This window comes from Echiichthys vipera (assembly GCF_963691815.1).
Source record: "Echiichthys vipera genome assembly, chromosome: 6".
NCBI classification, from domain to species: Eukaryota; Metazoa; Chordata; class Actinopteri; order Perciformes; family Trachinidae; genus Echiichthys; species Echiichthys vipera.
The window spans coordinates 33104822-33127543 of record NC_139831.1 but is presented as its reverse complement, the minus strand read 5'-3'; positions in this window follow the sequence as shown (position 1 = coordinate 33127543).

Genomic DNA, 22722 nt, shown 5'->3' with positions numbered 1-22722 from the left:
ACAGATCCCAGGTCATTCCCACCACAATGGATGAGGGACTGGTGACAAAATAGCAGAAGGCTCTTCCACTTCAAAATGCCCCAGCCAAACTAGAGGACGTTAGCTCCCTCGAGGCCAAGGTGGTGCCCCATGGTCTCTGTAGCTCTCTCAGACCCACGCCAGACATAACTGTCTCCTATAATCCACACTGTGAGAAAGGTGTCATATTGTAGACTATAGAGTAATAGCCTTAGTTGTAAAAAATAAAATAAAAGGTCTGCTGTACTGTTTTAAATCAAATAGCAATAAAAGTAACTTATTTCTCACTTTGGTGGCATTTTGTGGGTGCACATGCCACGATGACTCATGCTGTTTTTATTCCTGAAAGAGAGAAGAAAAGATCAATTCCAATGGCTTATTAGTTAGATATTTTGAATGCCTTTTATTAACCTTGCAGTTTAAAAAGTCTACAGACCAAACAACGTTAATTCGTAACACACTCACATAATGATGAGGTGTTCTTTAGACAGTATCCTTTGGTGTAAACTAGTTAAATTAACTCATTTCCATTTGCTGCAGTGACGTGCGGTCAGGGGAGGCAGGTGAGGCTGTGCCTCCCCTGTCATCATGAGAGGAAAAAGAAACGAAATAATAAAATAACACAAGTATTAATATTTGTCCTCTGGACTATAATTTTGGTGGGGTTCTAAATGTATTTTGACTGTTTTTATAGTAAAAATGGCAGAAAATTCTGTATTTCCTATTTAAATAAACAGAGTCTCTTCGGAGACGAGAGGTGAGGCACGGACAGCCGTGCCTCCCTCCAGATTGCGCAATCACTCACAAACTGGATTGAGCGCGTGCCCTCTGCGCGTGCTTGTTCCCATTTCTGTTTATGTTTCCATTATGATGGTTGAGGACACTTTTATGAAATAAAAGCATACGTCTTCTTTTCCATGGTGTTCAGTAATGTATTTTACGTATGTGTGTAACGTGTACATCTTATTGATGTGACATAAATCCACAGGGGAAATGCCTGCCTTGAGGCAGGCAGTACCTCTGCCTCAAGGCAGGCGGCGATAGTGAGCAGCCTGATAGCCTGCAGCCAGATCACGGTGAACTCTGACCTGTGTGCAAAAAGTAAACACAAGAAGTGTGCTGTGGGACGCTGTAGAGCTTAGAGACAAGCTGTCATTTCTCGCCCTGAAAATGGAGGATTTGATTTCTAAACTAAGACATTTTTCAAAGCTGGACTTTCAGTCAGTAAAGGAAAGATATACTGCAATATACAGTCATTTACAGTAAAGGTAAGATATGCTGCAATATATAGTCATTTACAGTAAAGGTAAGATATACTGCAATATACAGTCATTTACAGTAAAGGTAAGATATGCTGCAATATATAGTCATTTACAGTAAAGGTCAGATATACTGCAATATACAGTCATTTACAGTAAAGTTAAGATATACTGCAATATACAGTCATTTACAGTAAAGTTAAGATATACTGCAATATATAGTCATTTACAGTAAAGGTCAGATATACTGCAATATACAGTTGCACTGGTGTTTTAAAATGGTTTTCAGCATCCTATTCTCTCCTCCTATCCTTTTGGCATCCTACTGTATGTTTATAAATATGACTTGTGAGTCAGTGCCTCCCCAACCCCAACCCTCACTGCACGTCACTGATTTGCTGATATCTTGAACAAACAGCAAGCCATTATCAAACCGTGGGTAATAATATAATAATATAATGTAATGCTGTTCCATTATTCACATTATCTACCATCAAGTTACAACAGTGACAGCTTATACAGTGTAACTTGAGCTACAATAACAATAAAAGGTTAAAGGTTATTCTACATGTTTACTTAATGTAGTGCTAGTGCAGTAAAGTAGCACTTAGCTCAAGATCATAGATACATTTAGTTGCCACTGGTAGAAGTGGTTGTGCACATGGACACGTCGTGGGGTCCCGCTCGTATCCAACCAGGATCCAACCCATCCACCCCCGTCCCCCCCAAGCTCCTCCCTTTCCTGTCCACGGTTGCAAAAATTCCAGATGGCAGCGCCCGGGTAGGTTTCATTTCAGAGGTTCAGAAACCTATGAGTTATGTCACGGTCTGTCCATTTATTTATACATGTCTAAATGTATGTTTATGGTCTGTCAGTGTTTCCTCAATGTGTTCTGTTCTCTACTAATCTACTAATCCCGATTTTGAACACAGTGGATCTGGCTTGATCAACAAGGCGGATGGATGTGAACTAACGTTTGACTGTCTTTTATGTTTGCAAGACCATGGAGCTTACAGTGTGTTTTCTACTGTGGTTGGCATTCTGCCAGCTCCTATTCAATATATCAGAGAGTTTCTTCTGCAATGGTGTAACCTTCCATCATTTTCCCCTAATTTAAACTTCCCATGCCCTGACTCTTTCACTGATCATAGGAATAATCACAAAGTTTTCAAAAAAAGCTTTTTAAAAAGTTCAAAATATACTTGGTGAACTTCAAGCCCATGTTCGATTTCAACATGAATTCAAAAACATGCGTTTATTGGCGTTTACTGTAACACTGCTTTTGGACAGAGACTCGAATGTGGAAATGTCCATTGATGGATTCGGCGAGCCTTTACTTCTTGATCGTGATGCTGGTGTCACTGGCAAATAACTGGGCTGGGGTGTGTGTCTGTATGTTAATGAACATTGGTGCAAAACAGTAATTTTCAGAGAGGGACTGCACTAAACACGCTGCGTGTTTAAACTGACAACACGTTAAATCAGCAGGTCACTTATCCAATCCACAATCCACATCTTGAAGCAAGGTCGAATAAACCTATGAGGGGCCACCAGGGACATTATTCAGAATTACCTCTCACAAACACATGTGAAATGTTCTTACATACATTACTGAAACACTCTCACATAAACAACTGAAAGATTATTTGCTCGCACACACTACTAAAAAGCTCTCAAAAATACAAGTGAAACACTCTTACACTACTGAAATGCTCTCACACATACAAGTGAAACGCTTTCATATACACTACTGAAATGCTCTCACAGATACAAGTGAAATGCTTTCCTAAACACTACTGAAACGCTCTCCCACATACAAGTGAAATGCTCTTATAAACACTACTGAAACGCTATATAAACCATATATATATATATATATATATAGTATATACACACATAATATTTTAGTATACTGTATAAAAGGTTTTCAGTATACTGTATGAAAGGATTTCACTATACTGTATGAAAGAAATTCAGTATACTGTATGAAAGGATTTCACTATAGTGTGTGAAAGGATTTCAGTATACTGTATAAAATGATTTCACTATAGTGTGTGAAAGGATTTCAGTATAACCGGAAGGCATTTCAATCAAAACTGAAGATGTTTCAGTGAAACAGAGGCTTCTGTTAAAAGAAAAATATATTCACAGCTTTAGTGACGTTTTCCACAACAGTAATGTCTTCCCAACAGCCTGCAGGCAGCCTAGCCAAGGCTGCAGCATTACTTCATACAGTACTAGCGTCAGCGGAGATTATCAGAACCTTGTCAAACGCGACAACAGTTGGGCAGCAACCGGTAGTTGCAACACCAAGCCACGACACACCGGACAGTCACATAGCGTCGCTTTCCACCCCCGGACAGCACAGCAGCATGACTTGGCCAACTGCCGCTGCAGTCCGGAGAGAGTGTGGGCCGTGTTATCAAGTGCAACGCTTCAGCTCTTGGACATCAGTCACAAGGAGGAAAAGGTAATCATAAAAAGTTTTGTTTCTCAACGTAACGTAATGCAATGCAATGCAACAAGACATGACAGTGAGCTAACGTAAATAGTTAACCCTGTTTGTGCCATGCAGGGGGATTGAGCCCTGACTACCACCCCAATACAGGGTTTCCGCTGGTCCTCAGAGTCTCAGATCTCCTGCAAACTTGGCGTATGTACTGCTGGGGGCCCAGATAGATTCACTGTCGAATTAAGTGCACGTAGGTGCCTACACTTAGTACTGCTTGTAGCGTTGTTGCTACAGTAACATACGGCAATGTGAGTCACGTAGTGGCACGTCAACAGGTAGTTAAATCAGCTGTTCTTCCCCCGTTGTGTGAATGTCGCTTGATATAGATAATTATTTCATCACTTCCATCATGTTAAGTCATTTCTGCCCTGCTGTTGCACCAAGCATGTTGTTATTTGGCCATATTGGTTATTAACTTGAACAGTGCCATGTCTTAAACTAAAGTTACTGACTGTTGTTACAAGCTGTTACAGTCTGTAAGTCCTCTGTTATTTTCTGCCCCACACTGAAGCAATAATACATTTACCTGTGATGATCTTCACTGCATATTACTGCTCTGATTAAATAAGTCCTCCATCAGCATTTTAAATTTTATACTTTAGTAAAAAAAACGACTGACACCTCAGTTGACAAATCATGACCCTCCATTCCCTGTCCAGGCCTATGTCTTCTCAAGAAAGTGTTGACCAACTTGTTGGCAGAGGGAGTCTCTCTCTTTAGTCAGGTCACTGATTTTTTCTTACTTTCAAAACCAGGAAAAGACAACTATTATGCTATATAACAATATTGATATATTGCTCAGCCCTTATATTTGACAGCTGTGACTATTCTGCCCTCCCTGAACGTGATGTTTTTAGTTTGGCAGAAACTGAAATACATACAACAAGGATTAATATAATACATATTTAAGTAATACAGATGTTCAACCAACACAGTCTTAACAGCATTCACACTTACAGTAAAGCCATTAACACTTAAATTAAACAGCTGAGAATAAAGTCCGCTAACGTTAGCTCAATGCTAACATACAATGCAAAACGCCATAGACAGGCTAACAAAACTAGCACAGTCACAGAGGCAAAAAGATAAAACGGCCATAATCCTATCAGGTTACAGTAACACACTCGTGTGTCTGCACACGCACGCACACACACACACACACACACACACACACACACACACACACACACACACACACACACACACACACACACACACACACTCTTTATCATTGGACACTTCACTAATCTGGTTGAATTATGTAGGACAAATCTATCAGTCCGTGTTATTCTGTTAAACAACTTTAATGGAAAAGATAATATGCAGTTTTGCTTACCGTCACCGTTGTTGTCCATGAGCACAGCATGGTCCACATGTGTAGTTTTCTTTTTACTGGAAGTACCTGTTGTGTGTGAAAGACTGACTCTCATAGACGTTTTGCTTCAGAACATCAACTGCCTTTTTTACTTCAGCCTCATGTCAACATCAACACTTCCCTGTTTATAGTTTTCACGTGCTTCGCACGTCACGTAACATCCCATAGTACTCAGTCTCTTAAAGGTCCCTTAACCCCTATTTAGCAACATACAGCAAACCCTATGTATCGCAGTGTGACCATGTTATTAGAACATAACATTTTCCCTCCCCGCCCAAAGAACAAACAGCATACCCCCCGCAACTGACAACCAACCAAAACATTACTTAAGAAACTGAATGTCCAATCAAGATGGCAACAACGTACTACGAAAACCGCTAGACTAAGCATGGTAATTTGTGACATAGTCCTGCACCGGTGATACCAGTGTGGTGGAGTGATGGCTTGCTCTGTAATGCAGCAAGGTCTGGTTGAGTGCCTCCTCGAATGCGTAGCCTTGGACCAGGTGTGCACGAATTCCATTCTTCAGTGTTGCATTAAAACGCTCTACTCCCCCATTGGCCCGTGGTTGGTAAAAAAGCGGTTCGGATGTGCCTGACACCCCTGCTGGCAAGAAAGTCAGAGAACTCCGCAGATGCCATCTGTGGGCCATTATCTGTCTTTATGGCCCGAGGCACACCCCAGCGGGCAAACAGGCCATCCAGTATCCGGATCATGACGTGCGATGTCACCGTCCCCACTGACACAACCTCTGGCCACTTAGAGTGGAGGTCATAAACGACCACCAGGAAGCGCTGGTAGTGGGGAACACCACAGCCGTGGATCTCCCCACAGATGTCCAGCTGTACATGTTCCCAGAGGCGGGAAGGCCAGGGGAGCGGTTGTAGGGGAGGAGTTGATGGGTGTCCGGTTTTCCCACTTAGGAGGCACGCTGAGCAGTCCTAGACCAGATGCTCAATATCGCGGTCAATGGCTGGCCAGCACACCAATTTGTGAGTTTCACGATTGCCAGGTGACCCTCATGTGCCACTGACAGGACACGTGTACGCAAAGTGTTTGGGATGACGATGCAGAGTCCCCTTGAGACACATGTGTCTGCCCAGTAGGAAAGCTCATCTTTCACCCGAGCAAACGGTTTCAACTCTTCTGGGATGCATGCCGGCCAGCCGTTTCTGATGTAAGTGCACAGCTTGGATAGTATCGGGTCTCTTCCTGATTCAGTGTTCAGTTCCTCCAGTGTGACTACTGGCTGTAACGGTCTATAGAGTGCTTGGATGAGAGCCGGTTCTCCGTCATGTGATTGTACAGAAGGGTTTGGGGCTGTGATGGAGCGAGAAAGGATATCTGCCACTACATTCTCCCTCCCTGGCGTGAAGACAAGGTCATAGTGGTACTGACGGAGGGGTTCCGCCCAACGATGGAGTCGCAGAGGCTTGTGTCCTCTGACCTGGAGAGCACTGTTGTGAGGGCCTGGTGATCGGTCCAGATGGTGAAATGACGGCCATAGACATACATGTGCCACTGCTCACATGCCCACACACAGGCCAATGCTTCACGTTCAACAACTGAGTACCGCTGCTCAGTGGGTGTCAGGGCCCGAGATGCAAAGGCGATTGGCCTCTCCGTGCCATCATGAAGCTGTGATAGGACAGCTCCAACTGCAGCAGTGGAGATGTCGCAGGTTATGAAAGTTGGGCTGGAGAGGCTGAAATGGGAGAGGACGGGAGGTGAAGTCACTTGTGTTTTCAGCATGGAACTGTCACTGTGGTGACCAGTCCCAAGGCTCCTCCTTCTTCAGGAGTTGGCAGAGGGATGCTGTCGTTTGTGAGTAGTTGGGCAGGAAACGCAAATAATAAGCCGTCATTCCCAGGAATGACGCAACCTGTGTGGTGGAGGTTGGTTCAGGGATGCGCTGCATTGCGTCGACGTTGGAAGAGAGAGGTGCAACATCTTTGGCTGTGAGGCGGAATCCAATAAAGTCAACAGTCGGTACTGAAAAGAAACATTTCTCCCCGTTCAAGGTCAGGTGATGTTTGGTGAGGGCCACAAACACTCTCTGCAAGCGGGCATCGTGGGTGGCTTGGTCTGGCCCATGCACCACAATGTCGTCCAGGTAAACTGCTGTCCCCTGGACCCCAGCGAGAATTGTGGACATGACCTTTTAGAAGCAGCTGGGGGGAGAGCTAAGACCAAACGGCATGCGCGTGTACCTGAACACCCCATCCTGTGTCACAAATGCTGTCAGGTCCCGGCTGGCTTGGTGAAGGGGAACTTGCAGGTAGCCCTGGCGTAAATCTAACTTTGAGAAGACCATAGATCCATGGAAAAGGGAGGTGAGTTCCTCAGCTGTAGGTAAGGGGTATTTATCTGGAATGACAGCTTTGTTGACCCGTCGCAGATCCACACAGACCTGGAGACCCCCTGACTTTTTCTGTGCGACCACCAGGTTCGAGATCCAAGGTGCTGTATTTATTGGCTCAATGATGCCCTCTTCTAGCAGGGAAGTGAGCTCTGCAGTTACGCCCTCCCGTAAGGCGTGTGGCAGGCGCCTGAGGGGCTGAAAAACTGGTGTCACGGAAGGGCCAACCAGGGGTCGATGAGTGAATGCTGTCATGCAGCCTAGGCCGTTGAACAGCGCTGGCCACTGCTGGTGCATGGTTGGGGAGACCTGCATTATAGCCCTTCCACTATTGTCCATCAGAGAGAAGCCCAGTGCAATAAACAGATCAAGGCCGAGGTTGGTTCCCTGGTGTGCCACATGAAAGGGGAAAGAGGGAAGGTGCGTAGCGGACAGGCAGGTCCAGGGTGCCCACTATTTCAATGGCAGAATTTGCATATCCCCGCAAGCTTGTGGATGGGGGTCCCAGTGGCATGCGGGAAAATAATTTCCTGTATGTGGCCAAATTGAGGAGCGATGCTGTAGCCGCTGTATCCAGGATGAGTGGTATGCTCACCTCCCCCAGCTGCAATATGCAAGTTTTGAATGAAACTCGTGTAGAACGGATATTACTAATTTCTGTATATCCAGAAGTGGGCTCGGGAAGCCTGTGCTGCTTTGCCACATTGGTTGGAGCTGAACGACAGACTTTAGCAAAGTGGTTTAGTTTAGAACAGTTTCTGCAAACAGGCAGGGCAATGTGATGCTCTTGTTGCATGAGAAGTGGATCCACAGTTGCCGCAATTGCATCTGGGGACCACAGTGGGGTGCTGTCTGTTCATTTGTTGCACAGGCAGACTGTCATCACTATCAGTGGACGGGGAAAACTGTGACGTTTCCGCGCGCTCCAGCTGTTGGGCCAACGCTGTATGGTGAGCAGGGCTGGTAGGCAGAGTAGAGCATTCCAGAGCACATTCCACTTGCAACACTATTTTGATTGCATCAGTCAGCGTCAAATTATCAGGTTCCATACGCAGTTTTTCTCGTGTCTTGTCACATGGTGTGCCTTCTATAAGCTGATCTCTAATCATTTGGTCATGCAGCGCTCCCTACTCACAAGCTTATGCCAGCTCACGTAGATCAGCTATAAAAGTCTGCATAGACTCGCCGGGCCGTTGGTGGCGCTTTCTGAACTATGTCCGTACCATCGTATCAGGACATGCTGTTTCCCAGAGAAATGGTCCGTCAGCAGTTTAACTGTAGCCTCAAAAGTTGTTGACGAGCCAAGCGTCTGACCAGGCTGGGACTGGTCCAACTAACTGGTGTGAGATCCAGGTATTTAATCTCTCACAAGGCCGATGATGTCACTGAAACCCTTTGTGCTCCAAGTGCCAACGGCCGTCGTTAGAGTGGCAGTCGTTGGTTTCGAATTTGTTAGTGCTCTATTGAGTCTTAACGACCGTCATTGGAGTCACAGGAGGCCTTTTGTGAACAGTTGTTCTTTGAGGTTAGATTGTTGAATCTCCTGGGAAGGGATGAAAGGGCAGCATTGTAAATTGGAGATAAGTGGTGTCTCAGCCCTCCTCCTCTGTTTAGCGATGGTTTCTCTACTTTGACATAGATGGCTTCTTTTACTCCTCTTTCAAACCATCTGTTTTCTCTGTCCAAGATTTGGACATTGTTGTCATCAAAGGAGTGGGCTTTCTCCTTGAGGTGTAAGTGGATAGCGGAGTCCTGGCCTGAGGAGTTAGCTCTCCTGTGTTGGGCCATGCGTTTATGCAGTGGTTGTTTTTTTCTTTCTCCAATGTAGAGAGCTTTGCATTCCTCATTGCATTGGACAGCATAAACCAGATGGCTTTTGTGGGTGTGTGGTGTTCTGTCCTTGGGATGTACTAGTCTCTGTCTGAGTGTGTTACCGGGTTTGAAATACACAGGGATGCAGTGTGTGATGTAGATACAAACTTTATATATCAAACCAAAAAGATCAAAAGAACTGTGGTATTATAATTATTTGTCTTGTTCAATCAGATTTGCACAAGGTAAGCAGCAAGCACTATTATCAAGATAGTAATGCAAATTACCATTGAATTACAGATTATTAATTTTCTCATACATACTCAGCACATAGAGAGGGCCTGGAGAACGGTCAAGGAAAATGTGTGGAGACATAGGGGGAATCGTACAGAGGAGTTAATGGTAGACCAGCTCAGAGTTATCGAATGGCATGAGTGGCTTGCCTGTAAGCGGATAATCCATGACATTGCTGTGATGTATGAACATTAAACCAAATAAAATTCTGATTATCCAGTGTTTAGCACAAAAAGTGGAAAAAAACCTCATTGATTTTTACTGTATACTGTTCAGCATCAAAGCTCTCTACTTGTCTCCTAGACTCTATTCCTTGTTTTACTAGATCTTATTGCTGCCTTCGACACTATTGACCATGTTACATATCAGTCCTGCTACAGACTGGAGCATCTAATTGGCATTAAAGGAACCGCATTAAGCTGGTTTAAGTCATATTTATCAGATAGATCTAAGTTTGTACATGTTAAAAACAAATCCTCCATGCAAAGTAAACTTAGTCACGGACGTCCACAGGGTTCTGTCCTTGGACAGATTCTATGCACCTTATATATGCTTCCCCTGGTAATATTATAACGAAGCACTCCATACATTTTCATTGTTATGCTGATGATACATAATTGTATTTGTCGATCGAACCAGAAGAAACCAATCAGTTAGCTAAACTTCAAATGTGCATTAAGGAAATGAAAAGCTGGATGACCTGCAATTTTCTGATGTTAAACTCAGATAAAAGTTATTGTACTTGGTCCCGAAGGCCTCCGAAAACCAATAGCTAAAGATATTGTTACTCTGGATGATGTTGTGTTGTCCTCCAGCACCACGGTAAGGAATCTGGGTGTTATTTTTGATCAGGATAAGTCCTTCGATTCTCACATAAAACTGACGACAAGGACTGCATATTTTCACCTGCGTAATATTGCGAAAATTAGGAACATTGTGTCTCAGAGAGATGCAGAAAAACTAGTCCATGCATTTGTAACTTCTAGGCTGGACTACTGCAACTCCTTATTATCAGGCTGCTCCAATAAGTCTGTTAAGAGTTTCCAGTTGGTCCAAAATGCTGCAGCTCGTGTACTAACTAGAATGAATGGAAGAGAACATATTTCTCCTGTATTAGCCTCTTTGCACTGGCTACCTGTAAAATAGAAATAGAATAGAATTTAAAATCCTTCTCCTTACCTACAAAGCTCTTATTGGTCAGGCTCCGTCTTGTCTTAAAGAGCTCATAGTACCGTATTACCCGACTAGATCGCTGCGCTCTGAGAATGCAGGGCTACTTGTCGTTCCTAGAGTCTCAAAAGTAGAATGGGAGGCAGAGCCTTCAGCTACCAAGCTCCTCTCCTGTGGAACCAATTCCCAAGTGTTATTCGGAAGACAGACACTGTCCCCATATTTAAGAATAAACTTAAAACTTTGCTTTTTGATAAAGCTTACAGCTAGGGCTTACGAGCCCTTAGCAATGTTGTTATTTTTAAGCCGCATTTGTTCAGCTTAATGATGCTGCTATAGTTTTAGTCTGCCTGTCAAGAGTTGGTTCTGTCAGTACCCTCCTCTCTCCCTTTTGTTTGAGTTTGTCTCCCTCTGTCTGTGCTTTCCGGTAGGCGTGTTCCCCCAGCTGCAGCCTGTTACACTAATCGCCTGAAGGAGTACTTAAACCCTGAGCTGACAGGCATGCAGTGCTGGACCGTTGTTATCCTTCCCTTGGTAAACTGTTTCCCCCGGATTGGCTCCCGTTACTCGTTTGTTGTTTTAGTGCTCCTCGTTGTTAATTGTATTAATCGTTGTTGTCTTTTGTTTCTCCGTAGTTTCCCATGTTCCTGTGTCCTCGTCCTGTTCCCTGATCGTCCGTCATTTCCTCATTCCTGTTTTCCTCGACCGTCTAGTCCCTAGTATTCCTGTTACCCTGTAGTGTTTAACGTTTTGTTTGTTGTTTATATTAAACGTTTTTTTCTACTTTTATCCCATGTCCTTGTCTGCATTTGGGTCCAGTACAATACTTTTCCAGATACTCTGAGCTTCTCTCCTCTCTGTCTGTATCATTCATGTCTCATCGATGCATGTTACTAATCCACTTCTTCTTCTTCTTCTTCTTCTTCTTCTTCGTGGTGGTGTCTGCTGCCGTGGTCCTGCATGACACTTCCTGCTACTATTATAATCTATAACCTTAGCTGTGCTTGTTTCTACTATTCTGCTGTATTTACTGTCATAACATATAAGTCATGTTCTATTTGATTCCTTTTTCATGAAAATAAATGTCCCCACAATTAATGACGAAACTGCATCAGAGCTGGACAAACCATTTTCTGTACAGGAACTAATGAATGCAAATAAGCTCATGCAAGCTGGAAAACCCCCAGGGACGGATGAATTCCCAAGCAAATTTTTTTTTAAATTTGCAGACTGGCTGTTTCTTGTCCTGCTCTCTGTATTTGAGGATTCACACGCCACAGGTTCTCTCTCTCTAACCTCTGCCAATATTAGGTCTCTGCTGTTTTGGAAACACCCGTCACATCTGGGGACATTACCCCTGAGTGGTACGAATGGAAAACTCCTCTTGTTTTCATGCTTCTCTACACTAACTTCTACGCTCAAAATGTCCTCTTTTGAGTTCTATTTGTAAATTCACCTCGAATCCAATGTGAAACACTCTTTTAGAATTCTGACATAGTTCAGATGAAGTTTTTCTCGGGGATCTACCTACTTGTGCTCTTATAACCAAAAAAACACCAGTTCATGCCATCAGTCATAGACGGTGCTTTTTATGAATGGGCTGATAGAGGAGTTGCCACAATAGAGAATCTTTTTATTGATAAGATTTTTGCTTTTGATCAACTAAAGCTTAAATTTAACAACCCAAATTCTCAGCTTTTTAGATTTTTGCAACTCCGTAATTTCATATCCCTCCTCAACTAGTAATCCAAGATGGCGGCGCGTGCACACGCAGCGGCTCCTCTCTCTCCCGTCGTTTCGGCAATTTTGTGTTTTTTGTGTTATGCACACGCGTGCATATGTTCGTCCCAGTCGTCCTCGTCCTCGCTACACCCGAGACGCATCTACTCCCGTAAGGTTCTGCTCAACATCAGCAGAACCATTTCTACAAAACTCAAACCAGCTGACGCGGAAGAGCTACGCGACTGCGGCCTGCTCCAGGAGCCGGCTCATCCACCGACCCCCACTCCTGTATCCAGCCCACAGCGGAGGCGCCACAGGCGGTGCATGAGGAGGCAGAAGAGGGGGAAGCGCGGAGGTATCCGAGCTAGGCTAGCGGCTAGCCCTCATCGGCCGACCATCCCTACCATCACGCTGGCCAACGTACGCTCGCTGGACAATAAACTGGATTACATCAGACTTCTCCGCACAACTTCCAAGAGCGTGAGTGACTGTTGCGTTCTTGTGTTTGTGGAAACATGGCTGAATGACGGCGTACCAGACTGTGCTATCCAGCTAGCCCGGCTAGCATGCTACCGGGCAGACAGAGCGCTCGTCGAGGGGGGGAAGACTCGCGGCGGGGGACTCTGTGTTTACATCAGTGATGCCTGGTGCCGTGACGCTGCTGTGGTCTGTAAACACTGCTCATCGCTGGTGGAGCTTATGGTCATCAAATGCCGGCCATTCTACCTGCCGAGGGAATTCAGTGCCATATTGCTGGTAGCAATTCACATCCCACCTGGCTCCACCAACAACAGGAGTGAGGCACTGAATGAACTCCACCAGCACATCAGTGAGCAGCAGACAGCCCACCCAGATGCCTTCCTCATCCTGGCTGGGGATTTCAACCACGCCAACCCCAAAAGCGTGTTTCCACAACTCCATGGACACATCTCTTTTCCGACACGGGGAAACAATATCCTGGACAATGTTTATACCACACACAGAGGGGCCTACAAAGCCCTCCCCCTCCCCCACCTCGGAGCTTCAGACCACTCCACTGTCATGCTAATGCCAGCTCACAGGCCCCTGGTGAAGGTCATCAAACCAGTCAAGAAGCAGGTTCAGGTGTGGCCTGAGGGGTCGTCAGAGGCACTCCAGGACTGCTTTTCCACCACTGACTGGAGCATGTTCAGACAAGCAGCCACCTACGACAACACCACAGACCTCCAGGAGTACACAGACACCGTCATGTCCTACATGAGGAAGTGCATGGAAGACGTCACGGTGACTAAAACCATCTCCATCCGGGCCAACCAGAAGCCATGGTTGACAGAGGAGGTCCACAGGCTCCTGAAGGCTCGTAACGTTGCCTTTAAAGCCGGCGACAAGATGGGCCTGAGGACAGCCCGGGCCAACCTGTCACGTGGCATCAGGATAGCCAAGAGACAATACTCCAGGAGGATCGCCGACCACTTCAGAGACAGCAGAGACACCAGGAACCTGTGGCGGGGGATACAGACCATCACAGACTACAAGCCCTCTCCACAGACCTGTGACAACTCCTCAACTCTGCCAGACCAGCTGAACGACTTCTTTGCTCGCTTCGAGGCTGACAACAGCACCCCGGCACAGAAGACCTCACCACCTCTCGGCGACCAGGTGCTGACGCTATCCCCGGACAGCGTGAGGAAATCCCTCAGAGGGACCAACGCACGCAAAGCCCCGGGTCCCGACAACATTCCTGGTCGTGTCCTGAGAGACTGTGCTGAGGAGCTCACAGATGTCTTCACGGACATCTTCAACACCTCACTGAGCCAGGCTGTTGTCCCCACGTGCCTCAAAGCCACCACCATCATCCCGGTCCCGAAGAAGTCGTCCCCCACCTGCCACAATGACTACCGCCTGGTTGCACTCACTCCCATCATCATGAAGTGCTTCGAGCGGCTAGTCATGCAACACATCAAGTCTGCCCTCCCCCCCACCCTGGACCCTTTCCAGTTTGCATATCGGTCCAACCGCTCGACCGACGATGCCATCTCCACCGCCCTCCACTCAGCCCTCACCCACCTAGAGACCAGAGACTCCTACGTCAGAATGCTGTTCATCGACTTCAGCTCAGCATTCAACACAATCATCCCTCAGCAGCTCACCCACAAGCTCAGTCAGCTGGGGCTCAACACCTCCCTGTGCAACTGGCTGCTGGACTTCCTGACAGGGAGACCACAGGCAGTTCGAGTTGGAAGCAACACCTCCAGCACCATCACGCTCAACACAGGGGCCCCCCAGGGGTGTGTGCTGAGCCCCCTCCTCTTCACTCTGCTGACCCACGACTGTACACCATCATCCGGCTCCAACCTCTTCATCAAGTTTGCGGACGACACAACTGTGGTCGGTCTCATCAGCAACGATGAGGAGACCGCCTACAGGGACGAGGTGAGCCACCTGGCCACGTGGTGCAAGGACAACAATCTCCGCCTGAATGTGGAGAAGACGAAGGAGATTGTTGTGGACTTCAGACGACGGCACTCCCACCATGTTCCACTCACCATCGACGGTGCTGCAGTGGAGCAGGTGAGCAGCACCAAGTTCCTGAGAGTGCACATCTCTGAAGACCTGTCCTGGAGCAACAACACAGCATCACTGGCCAAGAGAGCAAACCAGCGCCTGTACTTCCTCCGCAAGCTCAGGAGAGCAAGAGCCCCGACCCCCATCATGCACACCTTCTACAGAGGCACCATCGAGAGCATCCTCTCCAGCTGCATCACCGTGTGGTACGGCGCCTGCACCGTGTCCTGCCGCAAGACTCTGCAGCGCATCGTGAGGGCAGCTGAGAGGATTATTGGTGTCTCTCTCCCCCCCCTGTCGGACATTTACAACACCCGCCTCACCCGCAGAGCCATCAGGATCGCAGGTGACCCCACCCACCCCTCCAACAGCCTCTTCAGCCTGCTGCCGTCGGGGAGGAGACTGCGGAGTCTCCGAGCCAAAACCAGCAGGCTAAAAGACAGTTTCTGCCACCAGGCAGTCAGGAGACTCAACTCCCTCCCTACTCTGCCCCCCCTCCCCCCTCTGACTCTGCCCCCTGCCACAGCCACCCTTACACCTCCCCTCCCCTCCGTCATCTGACATCATGCCCCCCCTACCCCCCCCCCCCCCCACACACACACACACACACACACACACACATTACATCTGAACTCAGACTCTAACTGCTATTTGCACTTCACTGCACTACCTCACTTTAATGAACAATACCGCTCTACCTCAATTCAACAAATGTCATTGCACTGTTACTGTCTATTTATTATTATTATTATCTATTCACTTCACAATCCACTGCCACTTTACATTTTTTTACTCTTTGTATATTTTTTACTCTTTGTATATTTTTATTATTTTTATTATGTTGTATGTATATGCCGATTGCACTGGGTCTGAGAGGACTGTAATTTCATTTTTTGCATTTGTATGTCATACATATTGCAATTTTTGACAATAAAACTGACTTGACTTGACTTGACTTGAATTCCATTCTGAAGCTTAATTCAGGTTCCCAAGGGAATATTGGGAACATATACTCCTTAATAAATACATATAATTTGGAACCCTTAACATTTTTAAAAACTCAATGGGAGGGCGATTTGGGGTTTAAATTTCCTGAGGAGATTTGGGAAACGGGCTTTAAATAGAATACATTCCTCTTCAATCTGCTTACAGCACACAGTTATCCAGTTCAAGATAATGCATCGCCTTCATTGGTCTAAAGTGAGGTTAGCAAAGTTCGCACCTAATGTCGATCCCATTTGTGATCATTGCAGGCAAGCACAAGCCACTCTCTCGCATATGTTCTGGTTTTGCTCAAAACTAGACAATTTTTGCGTCCCGAACAGACTGATTTTCTCATAACGGCAAATGAACAATCGACTATGAATGCAGTCTGCAAATGTGGCAAGGTCTTTTGTGGCCTGCCGCCAACAAAAAGGCAGTGTGGCGTTTGATGAAGATGTTGATGCAGCCCTTGAAGCAACAGGCAAGGGTGGTGCAGACCGGAAGCTCCGAACCATGAGCACGTTCATAACCAGCATCGCCAGGCATCAGACAGGTTTGGTGCCAAGGAACAATAACATTATGCAGCTCAGGACAATCTCTCTCCTTAGTGTGGAGTGCAAAACTTTCTTCAAGATTGTTTCCATACGCCTGATGGGATTTCTCTTAAAGAACACCTACATAAACACCTCGGTGCAGAAGGGAGGAGTCCCAGGGGTTCCAAGGTGTATTCAACACATAGGGGTGGTGACACAGCTGATAAGAAAGGCACGGGAGAGCAAAGGGGACTTGGCAGTGCTGTGGCTGGACCTCGCCAATGCTTATGGATCGATACCACACAAACTTGTGCGATTGGCCCTGAGCAGATGCCACATCCCAGAGAAGATCCGAAATCTTATCCTTGACTACTATAACAACTTTGGTCTGAGGATGTCCTCTGGGACTTCAACATCGGAGTGGCATCGTCTGGAGAAGGACATAATTACCGGATGCACAATCTCTGTATCTCTGTTTGCACTGGCCATGAACATGCTCGTGAAGTCCGGGGAAGTGGAATGCAGAGGGCCACTTTCCAGATCTGGCACCCAACAACCACCGATTAGAGCATTCATGGATGATCTCACTGTGACCACAACCTCAGTGTGGAAAGGAAAAGTTGCTGACCAGCTACGCGTTATGCTTGGAGACTCCAGAATTCCATCAGTGTCAGAAAAGCCAGTGAAAAGCCTGGGCAAGCTCTTCACTCATTGTTCTCTCTCTCTCTCTCACCAGAAGGACCTGTTTTTTTCTTCCGGCGCCATTGTCTTGTTTTGTTGGCTTTGGCCTGGTTTTTACACTTTACAACACTTCGCACTCATCGGCAGACATACTGATAACCATACGTTCACACCTCATAGCATTATTATGATTTATGTACTTTATTTAAATAAACATTGTTAATGGTTGCGCTTATTCCCGTCTCACTATCTTTTGTCATGGCTTTTTGAGCCTGTCATGACAGTGTATTCAAGTACTTGCCCAGGAGCTGACTGTCCTGGTATTCACAAAGGAGGGCCTTGCACAGTCCACCCTAACTGGAAAGTCTGGGATGGGGGGGCTGCCAAAAACACAGCTTGATGTTGTGCAGGCTATTACAGGTATGTTATTTTTTTGAGTTACATGTAGTCTATTTAAAATCTTCTGTGATTTCTATAACAGCTTGATCACACAGAAACTGACCACCAGCAATTACTAAATTAATGTTGGACTATTTATTGGTAGCAGTATTGGTATACCATACTGATAAAACGTCTCAGAGTTTCCAGAGGGGTATTATAGAACGCAGGTTATGTGAAAATGTAAGTGAACCCCGAGGGAAACTCTGGGTTTTTTCCTGAATAAGAGGTATCTGAGTAACTGACTCGCTGGCAGGTCTACTTGAAGAAACTCTGAAAGAGTCTGACTGACTGAATTTACCTCCATGAGTACTGTAGGCTACACCGTGGCTAACACAAGTACTATGCAAAGACACCTGCAGCACCACCACAGCTCTCTGCTAAGATATCCCCTGTAAAGAAAATACTGAAATTTTAGTGTTAAAGTTTAGTGTTAAAATCTTGTTGCGTCTCGTTCTCGCTGACTTAATATCGTGTATTGTCTCATCACACCCCTTATTCTGAATGGAGGGTATGTTTTTTTAAAAATTGTAGCTACTGTCATGACAGTGATGGTGCTGTTGGTTTTTCCTTCTATGTTGCATCTTCAAAAGAGCACAATAAAAATGTGATACTGAATTTGAAACAGCACATTGTAATTTCTGCATTTATTATAGATTTACCGTGTGTGCCCCTAATTTTTCTGGTTGGGCCCCTAAAATTTTCAGCCGAGGGCCACAGTGCTCCTAGTGAAAAAAGTTATTCTGGAGCCCTGATTGTATTCTTCTATTCAGGAATATTTTTTTATGCTGCTGCTATTAATGTTTTCAATGTTGCAGATGAGAGAATGCCCAATTTATTTTTATGTTAAGTAGCCTGTGTAATATTTTAAAATGTTTTATTCAGAATATGTTTGATAAGCTACCAAAATGTTATTCCCTGCCCTCAAGTGAGTGATTAAGGAATATGATTTACATTTTTTCTTTATATTATAAGGAAGATAGCATTTTATGTTACGTATAGACCTATTTCACAGTTGTAAACATAAACATACCAAACGTGTCCAAGCTTGATTCCTGTTGAAGTTAATGTGAATGATGAATGTGAATCAGCTGACAGGAAGTTAGCAAGGACCAAGGCTGTTGCCTAGTAATGTAATTCCGATAAAAAGGTTTATACAGTTAACCTATTAAGAGGGAAGTTCAGCTTCTCAGAAGAATTGCCGCTTATCAATTAATCGATCACCGAACGATAAGATGGAATAACTATCGATTAATGAATTACTCGATAATTTGTATCCCTAATACTAAGTCATTATTATGAGATACTAAGTAATTATTAGGATATACTAAGTCATTAGTATGAGATAGTATCACATTATAATGACATACTAAGTCATAATTATGAGATACTAAGTCATTACTAGGATATACTAAGTCATTATAATGAGATAGTATCACATTATTATGAGATACTAAGTCATTATTTTGAGACAGTTTCTAATCACACTGGTGAAAATGGGCTTCCATACCCAACAACTACTTCTAAGAATGCTATTATTACTGTGAGGTAAGGAAAATAACACTAATCCAGGTAATTCTGACATCATGCAGACCAGCTGTGTAATATCCTCAGGCACAGCTTTGGTGTCTGGGTAAAATCTATAATATTCCTAAATAATAATATAATAATAAGATGTTATGTCTACCATGCTGGCATTTTATTGGCATGCTGTGACTTAGCTCCTGCTGCCTCCTAGGGCTCTCAAGATATAAAAAAAAGAAACAATTGCCCAACCCTAGTCTTTGTGTGTATGTATGTCTGTGTGTTTGTGTGTGTGTGTGTGTGTGTGTGTGTGTGTGTGTGTGTGTGTGTGTGTGTGTGTGTGTGTGTGTGTGTGTGTGTGTGTGTGTGTGTGCGCCCCCAATGGACAGCAAAGACTTACCCTGAGGAATAGTCAGACACACACACACACTAACCAAAGCGTTTGACGTGATCAGACAGGCAGAATTTCACACATGGGAAATTACAACACACACACACACACACACACACACACACACACACACACTAATATTGTGATGAAGTTTGTGGTGAGTCTAAGTTCTGAAAGTGCCTGAGGTAAAATAAGTACACAATCAAACTGATGGAGTGTCAGAAGTAGCTTTAATCAAACTGAGAACCACATTGTCATCTCTCCCAAGTATGAATCGAACACCAGTGCTGAAGGACACTTTGACAAGAGACTGTCACATCAAAACTTGTGTGTGTTCTCATCAGATTTTTTTATTTAACATTTAATGTGAGAAGAAACAGATCAGAAAAGATTCTGCATTTGAATTTTAGAGGATGGGAAGGAAATACACAAAATGCAAACTTATGCCTTCTTCATTTTTTTGAGGGCCTACGTATTATAGCTTCAGGTGGCCAAATTCAAACGGATACTACACTAAAATATCCCACCTACTGTAATGAAGATGACTGAGATAACAGAACTTTATTTGCTGAAATCAAAATCTTAGTAAGTAGAAGAAATTGAAACATGTAAAGAATTATTTAAAGGGATCTCATAAGCATGTGTTTTAACTGCTGTGTGTGTGTGTGTGTGTGTGTGTGTGTGTGTGTGTGTGTGTGTGTGTGTGTGTGTGTGTGTGTGTGTGTGTGTGTGTGTGTGTATGTGTGTGTGTTTATAAAAAACTTGTCTAGAGTCTTTGGTATTTCCATTTGTAGCATGCTATAAATATAGACTATTAACACAAATGCAAAAGGGGACACAGACATACACACAATTATTGTAACCAAAACACAGTATATTACAGTCGCAGTCCGTTGATCTGATTATTTTTATTCAAAGGTTACATAACTTTCATGACGATAAATATAAAATGGCCAACGATTTAATTTGTTTTTTTGGTTCATAAAAAAAGAAAGTAGAATGGTCGGAGCAAAGCCTCATGGGAAATGGGAACTGCGTATTGCTCCAATAATCACTCGCGTTTATCTAATGAAGGAATGGGGATGAATGAGCGGCAGTCAGACAGAGAGAAAGCGGGCAAGGTTGAAGTAGCGGATTTTCTTACAGTGGAAAAGGAATCGGATTTGTGTGTTTGATTTGCTCAGTTACACCTGATGGAGGGCAAGAAGATATAAAAAAATATATATATTAGTAGAAAGGAGGGGCTGAAAAGGCCAGAATGAAGAAGAAGCAGATGCTGGAGGAGAGTGCATCAAAATGGTCAAAAATCAGAACCAGGCGTCAACTAGTGATGAGGTGAGTTGACAGGAAAACGGTTAGCTTTGACATTGATGTGAATTAGGTAAACATTTGAGCTGAGTTCTTCATAGTCCCTTCTCAGTGGGGGCTGTGTCATCATATCATGGTCTGCACTGCGGGTTTTACACACACACACACACACACACACACACACACACACACACACACACAAACACACAAACAGATCGGTGGGCTCTGCAGTCCACCATTTTTATTTTATTTATTTTACTGTTACTGAAAACATTTGATTTTGTCTTAAAAAATTGTTTTTCCAAAAAAATAGATGAGGTTTTTTTTTCTTGATGGATTTGTCAATGTAGCCTATGTTTAATCTAGAGGACATACAATTCTAGAAATGTCATGTTTTGGGTGATGTAATTAGTTTCTCCTTAAATTTAAATTGCCAAAATTTCTCACCTGATTTGCCTTTGTACAATATAGGATTTTATTGTGCATGATGTGGTGGGAGAAGATTGGACAGGTCTCAGTTATTTAGATGGGACAAAATCAATTGACATGCATGTGTCCATGGACACATCCTATCTGATGTTTCTCTGTCATGGATGGAAAATATTATAATGTGTGAGGTTGGGTGAGGTGCATTGTATACCCGCTAATAAGCGGCCTATACTTTATTGTCAAATGTGTGTTATTTCCTTCTGTCATCTAGTGGTCAGTGGTAGCTAGTGGTATTTCCGTTAAGTCCTAGTTGAGGGGATGGGTTGGCTCAGTTGTTGGCCCATGGTGGGTTGATGGTGGGCCGGTGCAGTCAGAATGACTCCAGACTCCTGACTCCAGCTAAGTGTTACATTCAGTATTCCCATGTACTCAGCTCTCAAGTGACACACAGAATATGTAACACAATATGATATTCTGGTCAAATACCAGGGCCTAAAACATGAACAAGAAGTGACTACATGGAGCACTTACAACTGAGATACCCCAAATTTATAGATTGGTTCATCTACAACATTTATTCAAGTATAGTACTTAAGTACAAATTTAAGGTACTTATACAATACTTGAGTATTTCAATTTACCTTCAAACTATAATTTTTACTTCTCTACATTTATCTGAAAGCTTTTGTTGTTTTTTCAGATAACAGTTTTCCGTCCCCTTCCTGTCCAGTGAAAAAAACATGTACTGTATGTCCGATTGTGTTGATGCTGAATGTTTGTCCTAAACTGAAGGATGAAGTTTTCCTTTATGTGTTGAGAAAATTATCCTACTTCTAAAGCTAAATGGAAATAGTCCATACTGCATGCACCAGAGTTTCAGCTTGCCAGGAAGCAGGGTTCTTTCGATGTTCTCCAGACTACTGACTACCTCCTTCTTGAGCTGTTCTACTTGCTTTTTGTCTTTAAGGGAGGCATCATACCAACAACCTAGGCTCTTCACAGGCTTCTCAGAGACCGTTCGGATGGGGTCCTCACCAATGTGGAAGCCGTGGTCTGACAGCTTCCCCTTGATAATGGAGATGCTTTTGGACTTTCTCGGCTTGATCTTCATGTGAGCCTGCTCGATATTTTCCTGGAGCTTTCTTGGTAGCCTTACAGTGCAAACCTTGGACATGGTGAGATGATGCAAGTACTACTACTTGCATCATTGATGATAATAACCACCATAATTATTATTATTCATATTCTATCTTCCGGTTCCGCCGCTGTGTAAAGCAACAGCCAGCAACAGTTGCTCTCTCTCCTTTCCGCACTTTTTAGCTATTTTATCTTATTTTACTATCTTTTTATTAGTGCTTTTTCCTGTAA